At 42.1% G+C, this 12,920-nt stretch overlaps 2 protein-coding genes across 4 annotated transcripts in view; both read left to right on the top strand.

Annotated features, from left to right (window-relative positions):
* Positions 1-12,920, top strand: part of LDLRAD4 (low density lipoprotein receptor class A domain containing 4) — a 370,927-nt gene that overhangs the window by 263,963 nt on the left and 94,044 nt on the right. The window lies entirely within an intron of this gene.
* Positions 1-12,920, top strand: part of RNMT (RNA guanine-7 methyltransferase) — a 224,878-nt gene that overhangs the window by 50,889 nt on the left and 161,069 nt on the right. The gene's annotated exons all lie outside the window — the stretch shown is intronic.

Genomic DNA, 12,920 nt, shown 5'->3' on the forward strand with positions numbered 1-12,920 from the left:
ACCACAGCAGAAATTAGTAGCCTGCATGAGTCACAATTAATTTTTAGAGATGGTTTGTTCCAGCTGAAAGATTACAATTTCCTTAACATTTTCAAAAAATGGTGTATTGGCTCTGATGACTAGATGCTTCTAATAGGTACTTGTCAGTGTTATTTCATTAATTGAGCAAGATATCATGTTTTTATTGTTATATAAGCCCAATTTTGCATTATAGCAGTATTATTTTGTTTTTACTATTTTAGACTGCCTCTACTAATAATTCCAGCTGTCTCCATCTTTGGGTGGCCTACTTCTGATATGTTAAGATAGTTTTATTTTAACAGACTAAGCGCAAAACACTTTCAAAAAATTCAGTTATAAAAAAGGAAGTTAACCCAAAACTGCTGTATCTTAGTGCACTAATCACTTATTCTTTAGTCTTTACATCCTTCACATCCAGTCTTCACTCTATTGCCACACAGGGGAGGCAATAGAGTAATTAAAATCATGAAAACAGAGTTTAATTTGTTCAAAGCGCTATACATCTGAAGAAAATACTGTGCTATCAGAGTGTGTTTTCAGACTGCAACATGAGATTAAAAGCCCATGAATAAATTCTTCTTTCTTTGCAAAATGATATTTTAAAATATTCTAATTACTTCCAATATTACTTACCTGTCTTTCCCAATGACAGGGAATTGTAATACAATGTAATTTAAAAACAATTACAGAAATACTCAATAAAAATACAGTGTAAAACATGTAAGCACAAAACAGAACAGTAAAAGCAAGCACCAGCTGATGTGAGAGCTTTCCATATGTTGGAATAAGAGAGGACCATTGTGTCTCGGTCAAAGGCAGATCCATTGCTAACAGATCCATTGCTTCTGTGAGCCATGAATTTGTGTGCTCTCTTGCACATATTTTGTTCCAGTTTTTCTGCTGAACATGTGCAGAATTTGTACTGTTATTTAAGTTCCTGCATGAAAACTTTTCATATCTTTCTGAGACAACTAACAGCCCAATCCTATCCACACTTTCATGGGAGTAGGTGCCATTGACTCTAATGGGACTTACTTCTGAGTAGACATGTATAGGATTGGGCTGTGCGTTCTAGTCATTACAAGTTCACACTGCTAGCAGTTCAATATTGGTGTATGGCTCTGATGACTAGATGCTTCTTCAACCATACTAATTCTACAGAAGTACTTAAATGTGAGCTTGATTTTAAGCTACTCAGTCAAACCAAATTTGTGCTTCTCAGTTTGAAACCAGAGGCTCCAATATTGAGCTCCTGATGTGATAGTATTAACTCTTATTGCTGAATGATTGACTGGTTTTTAGATTCCCTATTTTCAAGAAAACTTGGATTTGATATGTAATTGATTCAAAAGACAGCCGTGCCAGTTCTGTTTTAGTTGAAAGCCACTGATTGTGATTCATACTGAGAGGTCAATCAGTGATCAAACATTATTTTTAGGCTGTTCATATTTCATTCCATACTTTGCCTAGCAAGAGTTTATTTAAATGATTGAATGATTTGCATTGTCCTTTCTCCTTCACCACTCACTCTCAGCCTAGTTTTTTTTTAATGGTTCTTTATTCTGTCAAGTCTTTGTTTACAGAGTTTGCAACAGATTTCTTCAAGAGCTCATTGAAATTTCAATTTGCATTCTTCTTTTACCAAACTCATTCCTTAAGCAGTCCCAACACACAGGCCAATCTATCCTCCTCCTTCCATCGATGCAGTTACACCAAAATGGGGACCACTGAATCCTATGGTGGGGAGGGAGTCCAGGTTGCCTCCTATAGGCAGAAGAACAATCATTCTCTTACTTGAATGTAAGCCTTTGTGGCACAGGTGGGTCAACTCCGACCTATGATGTCTTAATAGCACTTGTAAGTCCATGTTGCCCTGTGGTGTAGGATTGGGCCTGGGAAGTGGGTTAGGATATTGGTGGCACCATTGCCATTAAAACTTGGAAGAATCTTTGTCTGAGACCGGAGAATTGGACTTGACAGAAATGAGCTAAATGGACCATTGTGTGTGTTTATATATATAATAATGATATGAAATTATGAGAATACACACACACATATATGTATATATATATATGTATGTGTATATATGTATGTATGACAATCAGCCTGAAGAAAACACAGGTCATGGTTCAGGATGTGGACTCACTTCCCTGCATTACAATCTCTGCGCATGAACTGGAGGTTGTCCATGACTTTGTGTACCTTGGCTCAACGATCTCCGACACTCTTTCTCTCGATACCGAGCTAAACAAACGCATCGGTAAAGCAGCAACCACGTTTTCCAGACTCACAAAGAGAGTCTGGTCCAACAAGAAGCTGACGGAACATACCAAGATCCAGGTCTACAGAGCTTGCGTCCTGAGTACACTTCTGTACTGCAGCGAGTCATGGACTCTTCGCTCACAACAGGAGAGGAAACTGAATGCTTTCCACATGCGCTGCCTCCGACGTATTCTCGGCATCACCTGGCAGGACAAAGTTCCAAACAACACAGTCCTGGAACGTGCTGGAATCCCTAGCATGTATGCACTACTGAAACAGAGACGCCTGCGTTTGCTCGGTCATGTTGTGAGAATGGATGATGGCCGGATCCCAAAGGATCTCCTCTATGGAGAACTCGTGCAAGGAAAGCGCCCTACGGGTAGACCACAGCTGCGATACAAGGACATCTGCAAGAGGGATCTGAAGGCCTTAGGAGTGGACCTCAACAAGTGGGAAACCCTGGCCTCTGAGCGGCCCGCTTGGAGGCAGGCTGTGCAACATGGCCTTTCCCAGTTTGAAGAGACACTTGGCCAACAGTCTGAGGCAAAGAGGCAAAGAAGGAAGGCCCATAGCCAGGGAGACAGGCCAGGGACAGACTGCACTTGCTCCCAGTGTGGAAGGGATTGTCACTCCCGAATCGGCCTTTTCAGGCACACTAGACGCTGTTCCAGAACCACCTTTCAGAGCGTGATACCATAGTCTTTCGAGACTGAAGGTTGCCAACTACTACATATGTATGTGTGTGTGTGTGTGTGTGTATAATTTCATATCATAATTTTGTGTGTGTGTGTGTGTGTGTGTGTGAAAATGGCTGTTGCTTCATCCAGCATGCCCTAGGCAACTGCCTCTGCCTTGGGAGAAAGGGACTTTTGTCCCCTTCCCCCGGGTAAAGCGAGTAGCCCCACAATGGGGCTACTTGATTCTACAGCGACCCGTGGGTCAGCATAGAATTCAGAGCCTCCAGGTCGGGCGGAGAGCAAAGCTCCACCAGTCCAGCCTCCCTCCCACCCTGCTCCCTCCCCCAACACACCTCCCCCTGCCCCGTAACGCCTCTTCTCCACCTCCCCCCATGCCCTCACCTACCTCACCGCTGCCTGGCGGTCCACTCGACCGCCAAGCGGCGCAGCTCTGGTGCTCCACCAGTGCTAGCCAGTGCTCCTTATGGCACGTTTACGTCAGTGCATTGTAAGCCAGCATGCTCTCTTTAGGATTAGGCCCTAAGTTAAGAACAGTTTATAGGGTGTTTGAAAGCCTGACATCAATGCCAACACCTTTTTACTGATGGAGTTTCTGTTTCAAAAACCATCTAAACATTCATCTTTTAACAGTGCAATCCTATGCACATGTATTTCCTTAAAGCAAGGGTCTCCAAACCCTGGCCCGGGGACCAGATGCAGCCCACGGCCATCCTCTTGTCCCCTGAAAGCCTCTGGCCTACTTGGCCAAATAAGACTGGAACTGTGCTCTGGTTGCATCTGGAGGGTGTTCTAAGGGCCAGAGAGTTTGAAGGAATGAGCCCATTCATTCATTTATTCACTCATCTAAGTTCTATCTCTAATTTAATTATATAAATTTTATATTCAAATTTTTTCCCCGTCCTCAACACCATGCCAGATATTTGATGTAGCCCTCTGGCCAAAATGTTTGGAGACTTAAAGCATGTTTAGATTTGCAGCCTAAATCTGCAATTACCAGGTTGCTTCACATGGCAGGAGCATCTACTAGGTAGGTCAAAGAAGCCTAGAGCCTAGAGCAAATAAGCCTTCCATGACAGAAGTTCCAGAAACTTTAAAATGTGTTTTTTTTTTAAATCCGAATATTGTGTTCACTCAGGGCCCACTTTTGTCTCCTGTAACTTCATGGTAGTTCTCAACTTGCTGCTTGGCAAACAAGGCACACAGAGGGTTGCCAGCTTTTTTGTCTGGCTGGGCTCCTGCATCTTTAATTGCTGCATGACAAAGACATTCAGCTGGTTAAACTTTTCCAATTGCTGCATCTGCCTGCCAGGAAAAGGTCTGCTACATCTGTTGAATTTCTGCTCACTGTCATGCAGCTCCTAAAGCATAAGACCATGTCAGGATGAAAACTTTGACAACCCTTGTCAGTCCTGTCATTGAAAAATGTTTAAATGCTTTTTCTGTAGCAACAAGTGAGTACTGTGTGAGTGAAAACAGAGAGAAGGGAGGGATGTTTGGATCAGTGTCATGCAGCTTTGCCCTTTGCCTCCAATGCAATTTCAACCTGGTTTCCCAGAACAGGGCAAGTGAAGCCAGAAAAGGGTGGTCTATGTGAAAAAAAAAATCACATCAAATCAAATTTACCTTTAGTGCTTCCTGCACATTACATTGAATATTGGGGGATGGATAGCATGTACCATCCTTGCTCTTCACCTCCACATGTTGAATGCTTAAGAGGAACCCCACGTTATCGCTTGGCCTACAAAACATTTTTTGAACATCCTTAATTGGGAGAATTCTTTTCAGAACGTCTACCCCATGTTTTGGAAAATGTTACAGCAACAAAATCACCCTGGCGACAGCCAAAAACAATGTAAAAGAGCCTTAGTCTGGGAGACTACCATCCTCTCATGGCAACATTCTGCAAAGGAGGAGATGCGTTGACCTTGTTCATTGTGAGCATGGTTAGAAAACTTCCTTAAAACTAAAACCCTGACGGAAGACCAGAATGCTTCAAGGAAGGAAATGAGTGAAATGAGGCAGCTGACACAAGTATTTTAATACTTCCTGGACAGCTGTAGCTATAGGTGCAAATTCCCAAGAAGGTGGGATGGTGGGATATTGCATTTCATCAAAGGAGTACTGGTATATATTTTGCACCTTCCCTGAAGAATGCAGTTTGTTGATGGAGAGAACATATAGATCCATAGGCCCAGCTCTACCTCAGGGTAAATGGGGTGGAGGTGATAATTTTAAGTCTATTATGCATAGACTTATTAAAAAAATATTAAACATATTTAAAAAATGTTTTGTAGGCCAAGCGATAACGTGGGGTTCCTCTTAAGCATTCAACATGTGGAGGTGAAGAGCAAGGAATTTCATCTTCATAAATGACCTGGAGACAGGGGTGAGCAGTGAGGTGGCAAAGTTTGCAGACGACACCAAACTTTTTTGAGTGGTGAAGACCAGACGTGATTGTGAGGAGCTCCAGAAGGATCTCTCCAAACTGGCAGAATGGGCAGCAAAATGGCAGACGTAAGTGTAAAGTCGTGCACATTGGGGCAAAAAATCAAAACTTCACATATAGGCTAATGGGTTCTGAGCTGCCTGTGACAGATCAGGAGAGAGATCTTGAGGTGGTGGTGGACAGGTCAATGAAAGTGTCGACCCAATGTGCGGCGGCAGTAAAGAAGGCCAATTCTATGCTTGGGATCATTAGAAAAGGTATTGAGAACAAAACGGCTAATATTATAATGCCGTTGTACAAATCGATGGTAAGGCTACACCTGTCCAGTTCTGGTCGCCACATCTCAAAACTGACGTAGTGGAAATGGAAAAGGTGCAAAAGAGAGCAACTAAGATGATTACTGGGCTGGGGCACCTTCCTTATGAGGAAAGGCTACGGCGTTTGGGACTCTTCAGCCTAGAAAAGAGATGCCTGAGGGGGGACATGATTGAGAAATACAAAATTATGCATGGGAAAGATAAAGTGGATAGAGAGATGCTCTTTACACTTTCACATAACAGCAGAACCAGGGGACATCCACTAAAATTGAGTGTTGGGAAGTTTAGGACAGACAAAAGAAAATATTTCTTTACTCAGCGTGTGGTTGGTCTGTGGAACTCCTTGCCGCAGGATGTGGTGACGGCATCTGGCCTAGATGCCTTTAAAAGGGGATTGGACAAGTTTCTGGAGGAAAAATCCATTATGGGTTACAAGCCATGATGTGTATGTGCAACCTCCTGATTTTTGAAATGGGCTATGTCAGATGCAAGGGAGGGCACCAGGATGCAGGTCTCTTGTTATCAGGTGTGCTCCCTGGGGCATTTGGTGGGGCCGCTGTGAGATACAGGAAACTGGACTAGATGGGCCTATGGCCTGATCCAGTGGGGCTGTTCTTATGTTCTTATGCCTTCTCACCAAGAAAAATCTTCTGTGCCATGCTCAGAAAGTGAGCAACCTGTGTTGGGCCCTGATCAAAATAACAATGCATCTCTGCCAGGATTTCCCCAAGCTAGTCATTGACAAAAGACAGGAGTGTGCAAAGACAAAGATGTTTGCAAGAGAGAAAGCCCTTGAAGTAACAACATGTACATTGTCAGCACAATCCAATGCATGTCTACTTGGAGGCAAAGCCCATTGTGCTCAGTGGGGCCTGCTGCCAGGAAAGTGTGCATAGGATTCCATCCTGTGTCAAAGAGTTCTAAGGGCATTTGTCTTTTGCAAGCACTGAGTATGTTGATGTTTATGGCTCTTGAGGGCTGACTGGGCTTCTCTTTTATCTATAGAGGCATGTAGCTGAGACATGAGATGGCTGGTGTCCCCCTCCCGCCCTCCCAGAGTTGGGGAGGGGAGGCAGTTTTGGAGAAGGGATCTGTTGAGAGCTGAATTTGGGCACACAGTGAGCAGAGGAGAGTATCTGGGCCTTCAGCCCTACAGAACTGCAGTTGAACCTTTCAAGCCTTGCAATCTTTGGGGACTGGATGAACTCAATCCACTACTGGAACTGTTGGAGATAATGGGCAAAACACAGAGAAAGCAGAAGCGCAAACCGGCAGCTGCAGCGTGTGGTGCTCAGAGCACAGGGAAGAATGCCAAAAAAAGGAGGCAAGACCCAGGGAAGTACCAGCACCAGAGTCTATTTACAGGCAGTATTTACAAGTTGAAGGCAGTTCCAGAAATCGGCAAGCAAAGGCAGTCCAGCAAACAGTCCAAGTAGTCAGCAAAGCAGGTATCAGTCCAGCAGAGATTCATGCAGCAATTCACTCCTACAATCCACACAGTGGAGTGTGCTGGTTGGACATTTATACTCCTGTCAGCCAATGGGAAGCACCATGACCTCATCCCTGAGGAATGTCATTGCATCATCCTGGGCAGGGATTGCATCAGCTTTTCCCATCTCTTCTTGTTCTGTGCAATGACAGCACTTTGCCCTGATTGGCCCTTGCCCCATTGTCTGACAGGTATGCTTACATTTGCTTACATACAACAGCAGTCTGGTAGGCCTGCCTTATCCAGCCACCAAATTGCCTTACTGTATGGGGCACATACTGTAACAATTGCACAATTGCACAAAACTGCACAATTTTAACTGTACAGTACTGGGCTTGTCATCCCCACTTGCTGATGAAATTGTCATGATCCGTTATAGTGACTGTGTTGCTGGTGATAGAAAAATAGGTTTGTACGTGAGGGCATTGACTATGTGAATCCCTAGATCCCTCTCTCTGTCAGGCTGCATCCTGATGCTTTGCTTGGAAAACTTATTGAAGAATGTTGGGAATTGAACCGGGACCCCAATTTAGTAGCATTGACCTTCTTGGTATTTTGTTTTATGCAAAAGTGGAAAGATTGCTGAGTTAAGGGTTGTTGGATAAAAGTCTTGTTGGATATATCCTGAAACACCGAGTAAAAGGCCACTGATTGCTAAGAATTTGGGCTAAGTGCCCCTAGTAGGAAATAATTTTATTGATGATTTGAAGCACAAGACTCCATGTGCTGCTGAAATGAGCTGGCCTGTAATAAGTCATTTGCATTGTGTGCATTTCTTACAGCCTGTTGGAGTCTTCCAATTTTTGCATACCAGCTGCTGTGCTGACAGGGAAGTTTGTTAAATTGTATACAGTAGAAGACTGTTAATGGGTTGTTTTTTTTAAATAATTACTTAGTTGTTTGGCAGGATTTTTTAGCATGTTCTTGTTGTGAACCTAAAGGGGAAATAATCTATAATCTAATCTTCACTAGCTGTTAAGTGATAGATTTGTGTTGGGACCCATTAGTGAAGCAGTGTTCTTGAATGTGTCTTGCTAATTGAATTTATGGGTGCTTTTTTTGGAAATTCTGAGATGGGGATGTCCAGAACAAGTGGCTCCATGCTTGGTCCTTCTGATAGGGTTGGTACAATAGCTTCTAAATCTTTACTATGTTGTGTAAAATGTTGGCGTGGATTTCTGTCTTGTTTTTGTCTTTTTCCTAAATTTCTCTGTGTGTGGGGGGGGGTGGTGGTGGTGGTGGTGGTGTTCTCTGCCCTTCCTCTGACTGATGATAAAAATGCTTCATATCTCAGCTGGGGATGTTGAAGGTCTTATGTAGGAGTCTTTGTTTCTAGTTACACAAGTGCTTTGAAATTTTTATCCTGGAGTGTCAAAGGGCTTGCCTCTCTTCAAAAATGTAAGCAGATATTATGTCTGCTAAAATATGAGAGTTGAGGTGACATCCTTCTAAGGAACCTTCTTAAAAACTAAATTAAAAGAGTTGATTGGACAAATGGTTGTAGCAGGTGACACCTCCAGTGCTAATACAGATATTCCTCTCTCTCTCTCTCTCTCTCTCTCTCTCTCTCTCTCGTGTGTGTGTGTGTGTGAGAGAGAGACCATGATTACCCTGTGTTTTTCAATATCTGCCATACCAACCTTATCAGTACAGATACCATCCTCTGGGGTGGGGACATTTGGTAAGTTCATCATGGTTGAAATCATGACCACTCCTCAAGCAAACTATGAATGGAGGCTGTTGGGTATCTGGCACCCTATGCATCCTACTTTAAGAGATTATTCATGTTGTTTGACAGTCCTCAAAACTGGCTCTAAGATTGATCTCTTCTTGGGTTCTACCTCCTGTCCAAAGTTGTATTGGACCTATTATGGTGTCTGGTCATGCACTGTTGCCTATGTGTTAGGTGGAAGGCAGAAGAACTGCCTGATATTGAGGAATGAGTATTGAATTTGTTGGATTTGGCCCCCAAAGAAAATATGACATTCTGTGAACAGGTGGCTGATGAGATGTTTCTGATTATAGAAAGAGGTATATTGTACAGTTAGAATATATATATATATATGTTGGCATCCTTCAGTCTCGGAAGACCATGGTGTCACGCTCTGAATGGTGGCTCTGGAACAGAGTGTCCTCTCCAGTGCGCGAAGCCTGGGTAAAGTAGGTATGGAGGATAGGCTATTACCCGTGCAGCAAATCCCCCCTCTCCACGTCGCTGAAATGGTCCAATGGAAAGGCAGAAGCCAATACGGTTGGTTCCAGCGGCGTCGCAGGAGTTGCCAGAACGTGACTGTGTTCAGCCATGAACTGCCTCAGGGACTCCGGCTCCGGATTTTGCCTCGAGGTTGACTCCTGAAGCCTTTTCCATAACTGGATGTAGCCATAAGGCAGTGGAGGTTTGGGATCAGAGTTTTCCTTCTCTCAGATGAGCTGCCTTCCCAGGCTGACGAGTCCCATCTACCCGGTGGCTGTTCAGTCGCCTCTTACGACAAGTACAGCCAAACTGAGGGCCTATTCTTATCCCCAGCCCCCAGGGGGGATATATATATAATATGTCTATTGGTGTATGCTTTGTGTCTGTATGTGTGTGTATGTATTTGTGTTTTTTTTTAAATAGGACTAGTTGAGCTGAGAATTAACTGTGCAGGGGATGTTTGTAATTACTAAAGGTTGTGGCTGAGAAGGAGGGGGAGATGAGGTAAGGCCGTGGCTGACTTTGCTGTAACTTGATTGAAACTGTAACTTGATTGTACAGAAGAAATAAATTAACAATAAATTGTTAATAAGAGCAACAACAAAAGAACATTACATGGATTGGATTGGATTGGATTGGACCCATTTGTGTGTTTTAAGGAATGTAAATACTGTAGGCATGACCTGCCTTCTATTTTTAGAAAACTAGATTGGTCTGAGAGATGTAATGACCGGAGGACCATACCTTTTTCCCCCAGAGAGAAATAAACTTACCTGATGCGGCTTCTGAAACCTTCTTTCTCCTCAGTCACATTCATAACTCACACACTTTCTGAAAGGCATTCAATCCTGATTGAAAGCTGGTTATGTTTATGCAGCAGGTTGTTAAATATATTTACAGTCTTTTCTAGAAGTTCAATAGGGGACTTGGCTATAGTTATTTATTAGTCTGCTTCAAACAGCTGCCTGTTGAAATTAAAACAAATCTATCAGTGCTATTTGCAGAAACACTGAAAGTACTCTTGTATTACAGTAAACCATATAAAAGGCCATTTGAGTGATGTCCAGGACATACTGTTAGCAATTTTTTAAAAATTTTTTAAATATATGGATTGGGGAGAGTTCTAATTGATGGTGTGTGAAATATAGATGGATAACCAGCCTCACAAAATTGGTATTTTTACAATGTAAAAAAACTTGATGTGAGAAGAGGTTCATTTTGTCAATTGTTGAATTCTTTTCATCTCTAGAAAATACTAAGAAATGGATAATTCCTTAATACTGTCTTTGATTGTTATTGACACACAATAATAGGATAGTACTGGATCGTTGCCATTTTTGAGTATAAACTTGAAATGAGCAATTTCAGTGGAGCAGTTTTTTTTTCCAGAAAAAAAGGTATTGTGCAGACATTTACCCTTTTAAAGTTCTTTTTTTCACCACTTTTGTTGTCTGTGGCTGGTGCTGCTTCCTCCTTTTAGAATTAGTCAGTTTACTCTTGCTCATTTTTACTATTAAATTTGGGAATTCTTCAGATCAGTGGTTCCCAATATGTGAGTCTGTGGCCCACAAATTGGGAGTGCTACTGCCCAATTGCCATGATAGCCACAGGAACCTTATATAGTATTGCTAGAAATGTTTACAATAGGGAATAGTTTTAGCTTACCCTTATAAGAAAAAAAAATGTTTTGATGGAGTTGAGCAAAGCAAGACCATCCAGCCACCATCAACAGATCAAACTATTCAGTTTAGACCGAAATGTTTTCCAGAGAGAAAGTCGAATCTATAGAAGGATACCTTGTAGAGCAAATATCTTGATAATTCAGAGGAGAGCACCAAGCTGCATTCTAAAGGGTAAGGCACATTCACCTCCAGCTGTCAGCTAACTTGAGGGGAAGCCTCACGTGGACATTTAGCAGAATGCATCTGCTCAAGGTTCAGAAGGAAAGGTGTGTGTTCGATGGAACTCGGGAATGCACCTCCCTACTGTTCCAATTCCTGATGCCCACAAAGATGAGCAGCTCCAGACTGAGGAAACAGCCTCTTCTTGATTCTGGTGCTCATGATAGGATCTGTTTGCAAACTAGGAAATAATACTGTGTTTTTAGCTATCTCTTTAGGGCAGAATATCTACTTTGAGGATCAAGTGCTCTTAGTTCACATTTATATCTGTGATCTGCAATGGTACACCCTGTACCATAAGCATGCACTTTCATCCTACCCTGGTTTCCATTTCTGTTTGGATGGGTGTTGGGTATTTGTAAACATAATTACTTTTTTAGCAGAGGGAGTACATTCCTTTCTCATTGTAAGTCTACGACATTCCTGAACCTGCAGGAATAGTGCAATAACTCTACAAATGTAATTGGAAGCAGAAAGTCTCTCCATTGCTCTCCCGTTTCTTAAAAGTATGATGTGTTTGACAGTTTTGCAGAAGGAAATGCCACAATCTTAAAGTAAGAGTAAAGCAATTTCCTTGAACATTCTTGTAAATTTTTATACATTTTTATATCAATTTTTATAATATCCTTCCTCCAAAAGCAAGTAAAACAAAACAGAAACTGATGGCAGTGTACATTGCCCCTCTTCCCCCCTTTATCTTCACAGCAATCCTGCATGATAGGTTAGACTGAGAATTAATGACTGGTCCAAGGTCATCTCATGAATTTCATGGCTGAGCAGGATTTGAACCCAGGTCTTCCTGGGCCAACACCCTACCACTGCCACGAGGGGATAAACTTGCAGCCTTATGTGGGCATGCCTGTGGTACAGCAGGGAAGTACTTAGTCTTTACAGAACAAAATTGAATTGGCTGAGGAGGCAAGGCATTTAGTCTTGTGCCATAATTTATGTTACAGGAACTATCCAATGCATGACATTTGCACAGCCACTGTATATCATTTTGACCACAGTACTGCTAGTTCTGCTGCCTGGAATAGACTTTTCTAAGCAATGACCCTTTGTGGTTTGAGTGTTTAAGAAAAGCCAATTTCCATGCAATTGAGGCACAAGCTATAGGGATGGCAAAGATTACAAATACAGGGCAATTTCTCTGCAAGATTTAGTAGTTTATCTGTCTGTAATTGCATGATCCAAACAAACCCATTACAGTTAGCAGAGGAATCATGTACTAGAGATGCCCATTTCCAGAGTGTGGCAGTGTACTCCTTTTCCTGCTGTGACTTCTGTGGTTGATCAGAATCCATAAATAATATATGAAATATGACAGCTGCGCAAAACATGAGATCTCCTTATCAGAAGAATCATAAATTGTTTAGTAAATCGTCACTGACATTTTGTTTCATCACATACTCCCAAATTAGTCTTTAACTTGAAAGTCATATGGGCCCATCTTCTTTTTAAATGTTGTTATAAATACTGATTATTATTAAATTCATTTATGCTAACTCATTCCCTTAACTTATAGTCTTTAATTAAAAAAGACATATATACCAAATGCTAAGCAAATGAACATTCTACAGTCGGATAATTAA

Source organism: Tiliqua scincoides, chromosome 4, assembly GCF_035046505.1.
Source record: "Tiliqua scincoides isolate rTilSci1 chromosome 4, rTilSci1.hap2, whole genome shotgun sequence".
Taxonomy (NCBI): Eukaryota; Metazoa; Chordata; class Lepidosauria; order Squamata; family Scincidae; genus Tiliqua; species Tiliqua scincoides.